Source organism: Rhincodon typus, chromosome 8 (assembly GCF_021869965.1).
Source record: "Rhincodon typus isolate 14 chromosome 8, sRhiTyp1.1, whole genome shotgun sequence".
In the NCBI taxonomy this organism is placed as follows: domain Eukaryota; kingdom Metazoa; phylum Chordata; class Chondrichthyes; order Orectolobiformes; family Rhincodontidae; genus Rhincodon; species Rhincodon typus.
Window position 1 is genome coordinate 77,145,005 of NC_063339.1, and position 5,938 is coordinate 77,150,942.

The window sequence follows — 5,938 nt, forward strand, 5'->3', positions numbered from 1 at the left end:
GGAAATAAATGCGGATAAACTGTGATTTTGACTGCGGTGACACGAATGCTTTACTGTTGTTATCAATATTGAGATAACTGTGAAGATGATTTTTTCCATTCTCTGTAACATAATGACTACAACTCGGGATCAAATGTTTACAGTGAACTCGGTTTGTTACAAATGTCTTGTTTCATACTCATCCAACTATTAACCCTGGAATCAGTCACAGAGTACAGAAAAGATCCCTTAATTGCATTGGACTGTATTAACCTCCTGCTTTGTCCACAATAAAAGTCCCAGTCATAATCTATTCATTTGTCATAATTCGAAAATATTATTCTTCCGTCATAACCCATATCCTAGTGCTGAGATGTCGAGCCTTGAAATCTGTTCATATTTTCAACTTTTGCTACAACTGGTGAAAAGTTGCGGATTGTATCCTGTTCTTTATGCGGAATGTTACGAGTGTAGTGGAGAGCGTCAATGTTTAACGACATCCCTTCTATCTAGTCAAATAATAAAGCCACAAGTTTCGAATTTGTAAAAAAAAATGCAAGAGTCAAACAAAGTAAACGCCATTACCGAGACACCATCTCAGATTATCAGTCATACAGTACTCTCAAACAGAAGCAATAAACATGATCACATGAACGCTTCAACTGAAGCTTTTCTTTTTGCCATTAACTTCCCCACAGAAAGTTTCTTGCCATTTATCAGTCTTCGAGAGGTTCCTTCACTTCCTGGGTACAGACGGAAGTGCTGCAGGTCTCTAAAATCAACTTGAAGACATCTCACTATTCCTGCTTTTCGCCGAAGTAGGAGCTTTCTTGGGGTCTACCCACCAGCCTCCCCAATCTTTCCTCCACTTATGGTTCAGCGGTTGATTATAAACGCCCCAGCCCAAGCATGGACTCCATTACACTGACTAAATGCCCTGTAGAAATTATTTTGTTTCCTTACACCCCCTTTGCTTAAGGTCAACAACAATTTACATTTCTTATACTCTCTTTCTCTGTCTGCTAAACTCCCGGCTGGCACCCACCGACTGAAATGCTTTCAGATCCAATACCCATATTTTAAAAAAAGGCAACCATCTTCTCCGAATACTAAACGAAGTTTCACTCTGAATCATACAACCCTATGGCAATAGGTGTTTGTAAAACCGTCCACTAAATAGACAAGGCTCCTAGCCCTAATGTCTGCATGAAAAAATAAACTATCTAATGAAGATAGGACAATTACCTCTGCCGTTTCGCGAATGTGAAGGGAAACTGCCGTTTCATTGTCTTCACATACCTAACTCTGAACTCATAGTTACATTTGGGAACTCTTTGAACTGCCGTTACTCAAGGTATTTAGGCAATTTTTAAAGTTCAGCATTTTAATTACCTTACTCTTATAGATCTAATCTATAACAAACTCAATATAACTTTAAACACCAACACTGAGCTATATATTTCCTACTCAACCTGTTTAGAGATGCTATTGCACATCTCTGGAGTAAACGGGACTTAATCCCAAGCCTCTGGTTCAGAGATAAGGGCATTACCACTGGGCCACGAAAGCCCCAATCAGGAACTAGATGATTATGGCAATGTTATCATCTACACGGTCATTAACTTCAAATAAAATGAATGGGATATGGAAATAGGTGACCTCTTATCAACCCGCCCGACAGTCAAAAATCATTTAAACGGTTGATCCCCAGATAATTGCTTTTCTCGAAGAAAGGACTTTCGTGCAGATAATTATTCTAACAATAAGAGCGGTGATACAACTAATTCAAATAATAATAGCACCGGACGTGATAAACGGATTGTTTAATAAAATGATACAAGGATTGTTTAAATTAAGTCAGAATCAGCAATGCGTCAAACTCACTTCAAGATGCCGAACTGCACCTCAGTGATCGTTTGCCCTCTCTTTATTGCAGCCCCTCGTCCTTCACAAAATGACAAATCTGCACTGGAATAACCGCACCGTGCACTTGCGTTTCCTTTTCGTCAGGCAGAGATGTACATCATGGAGCATATCGCTATTTATAGGCTTTAAAATGGCCAGGCTTTATCGCAAGATGACAGTCCTTGGCCAATGAAGGAAAAAAAGCGTGAAGCTGACGGAACAGTTTAGTGTGTTTTCAGTGGGCGGGGCAGAATTTACATTGCTTAACTAAATCCTGTGAACCAATATACAATAACTGAGCAAGTAGTTAGTCCATTCTAACTGTAATAAAGTAGGACCTCAATCTCGAGCTCATCCGTGCTCTGGTTTCCATCAAAAGCTGTCCTTCAATAACCTTGGTATTAAACCCGAGTTCACAAGAATCTATAATAAAAGCAAAATATTTTAATTGCGATTGCTAGCCCGAGACTCATCTCAACCTGAAGTCTCCTAAGTACTCCTTTTTTGTTGTTACGGTTGTCACGAGTTCATTGTTTTCTTCCGTTTTAAAACAGAGAAGTTTTAGGAAAGATTTGATGGAGGCGTTCCCAGCCACTGGTCCTTCGAAACTGGCAGAAGGCTCAGTAACCAGAAGATACAGTAATATTATTTTACACCTCTGAAGCAGGTAGGACTTGAATCCGAGTCACCTGGCTCAGAGGCAGGGACAATACCACTTCGTTTCAAGACACAGAATTGGAATGATTAGCAGAAGAATTAGAGTGGACATGTTTCTTATTAACGCGGCGAAGTGTAATGACTTGGATGGCTGTAGCTGAAAGGCAGCAGATTTTTTTAAAAATTATAGTCAATTGGATAAATGTTTTAACGGAAAAAAGAAAATTGAGAAAGGAAGAGAAGTGGGAGTGGGATCAGTTGAGAAGCTGTACCAAATATCAGCACAAGCAGGAAGGGTCGAATGATCTCGTTATTTGTTTTGTGACTGTATTCTATGTTAAATCAGCACCTGATGCCGTCAATAATGCTCTCATTAAACGAATAAATTGAAATTATAAATCGTGAACAATTCATTTATTTTTAGTTTCTTCTAAATGCACAAATTGACCGCTTAGCGGGATCGGTTAGAGTCAGCGCATTACTCCATTAAACTAAGCAATTTTGCGATACCACAACCGTTAAAGAGCATTTGGGCTTATGGGACAAGTTCTGAGCTGAGTAACTTTCTATTCTTCATAATAGGCACCATATGTATGTTTTTTTCTAAACGTTTGATCACAACTATTATTTTTCAGGCCTCGTGTTATAAATAAAGCAACATGCGAATTTTGACACTTCATCTTACCAAGGGATGCACCAGTCTATCTTACAAGTCTTTAAATGTGCACGGATGTAAGTAAACTATCCAACTTAGATCACTGGAGAATGATATCATTGCATCTTCCGATTATGCTGTTTTTACAATTCAAAAAGCTCCTACAAACAGACTCGGCATCCTAAGTAAGATCTTAATGCTCAGTAGACTCGTGGAAGATAGTACTGCACCGATGGGTAGCAATTGAATACGGCACTGCTCTGAGTGGTCTTGAAACGAAGTGGTATTTTCCCTGCCTCTGAGCCAGGTGGCTCGGGTTCAAGTCCTACCTGCTCCGTGTAATAATGTTACTGAATAGGTTAATTAGGAAATATTCATGTGGAACTCCTGCAGCAATACAAACTAATGACAGCATAGGCTTCCCCGTATCTTTGGGTCACCTCACTTATTTTCAATTCAGTAACTCTTACATTTACTCTAGGCGCAGTCTATTCTTCTTTTCTTTCCGAAGATTTGTAGAAATTGGCTTTTGCTTGAAGTATTTTACTCCAGACCCGATTCCCATCTCTCGTGCTCACCTGTTCGACCACGTCATCCTTTAAAAATAAATGACAGGCTGACTGCTTTGTTGTGGCATTATTTTATTCTCGAGCGGAAGAAAGGAATCGGTGACTTGTCAACAGATGCAAACAATCGCTGGGGTTTCACTTTGTCCATAGTCTGTGGGGTATTTGCATTTTTGTCACCTCGAATCTCGGGGCTTTAAAAGAAACCATCTTAATGCAGACATGTTTTAAAGTGCAACGTGAAACTGAACTCTTTTCCAATACTTCATGTAAATATGTGGGTGTATCTGTCTGTCTGGACGCGTGTCTGCGTGTATGTGTCTGTGTGTACCTGTGTGTGTTGATGTGTGTGTGTCAGTGTTTGCGTGTGTACCCCTGTGTCTGTATGCGTGTTTGCGCCTGCCAATGTGTCTTGTCAACATATCGCTGTCAGTGTGAATGTGAGTGAATGAGTCTGTGTGTCTGAGCTTGTGTATATATCTGTGAGTATATGTGTATGAGTGAGTGCATTTGTGTGTGCGTATGTGTATGTCTATCTGTGTCTCTATATGCGTGTATGTCTACGCGTCTGTATCTGCGCACGTGTCTGTGTCTGTGTCTGTACACTTCTACTTACGTGTCAATCTGCGTCAGCTGTTTAGGACTGAAATGAGGAGGAATTTCTTGTCTTCACTCAAAGGGCAATTCTCTACAACATAGACCTGTGTAAACTCACTCATTCGGTAGGGTCAACATGAATATCGATAAATTTCTAGTTACTAATGCCATCAAAGGATATGGGCATAGTGGAGAATATGGTGTTGAGGTAGGTGATCGGTCATCTGGAATGACAGAACAGGCCCCATGGACTGAATAAGACAATGAGATATAGAAAGAGAAGTGGTCTATTTGACAAAACTGCCATGTTTTTCCTCGCTCACATAACCAGTCTATATCCCTCTGTACACTTTCTGTGTCTTCCCCACCACTTGCCTTCCCGCTTGTTGTTTGTGTCATCCATTAACGTGGTGATAGTACTTCCTTCATATGTATGCAAACAACTGTGACTCCAACACCGATCCTTGTGAACTCCACTAGTTACAGTTTGCAATCTTGAACTTGCCCCCTTTAGCTTATCCCTTTGTCTTCTATTAGTTAACCATTTCTCGAATCGTGCTTAATATGTTACCCCAACACCATGGGTTGTAACCCTAAAGGTTAGCCTTATGTGCAGTACCTTACAAAATTCTTCTTGAAAATACAGATATATTCCATCTACTGGTTTCCCTTTATCTATTCTGCTCGTTACCTCTTCGGAAAACTTGAATACGTTTTCAGACATGATTTCCCTTTCATGTAGCCATGCTGACTCTGTTTTACCATGTGATGCAATTCTAAATGCTCTGCTATTTCATGCTTTACAGACTCTAACATTTTCCGTGATGGCAGATTTTAGGATAAGTGACCTACAGATTTTTGCGTTCATCTTACTTTGTTTTAAAATAAGTGCCTTACTTTGGCAGTTTTCCAATCCTCTGGGACAGTTTCAGTATCTAAGGACTCTTGGAAAATTACTATCAAAGCACGCATTTTTTCTGTAGCTACTTCCTTTGCTATTCTGAGATGCAACCCACCAGGGAATTTATTGGACATTAGCTCCATTAGTTTCCCTAGTACATCTTCTATAGTGATAATCATTGCACTTATTTCCTTTCCTTTTATTCCTCTGAGAGCAAAAATGGTGTACCCATATTTCTACGTTCCTAAACCGGGAGTTGATTGTATCCAAAATATCAGTTTTCATTCTGCATTAGTATACAGATTACATTTACAATTTGATTAGGAGAGGAATGGGATGAATTCATAAAATTGTAAAAGAGGCAATACCTTAGGGCGAGTAGGTGAGTAAGAATAATTTCATTACGTCCCACATTACGTGCGACAGCTGATATTGTTTGACCGCCCAAATGGTCCCCTTTTGTGCCGTAACCATACTGAGTGAGAAGTATGTGCGTTGCACAACCTCAGGACAAGGCGCTCAATCATTTAGGACTGAACTTAGCGGAAACTCCTTCACTCAGAGTTATGAATTTTTGTAGAGATAGTAAGAACTGCCGATGCTGGAGTCAGAGATAACACAGTGTGGAGATGGAGGAGCACAGCGGGCCAGGCAGCATCAGAGGAGCAGGAAAATTGA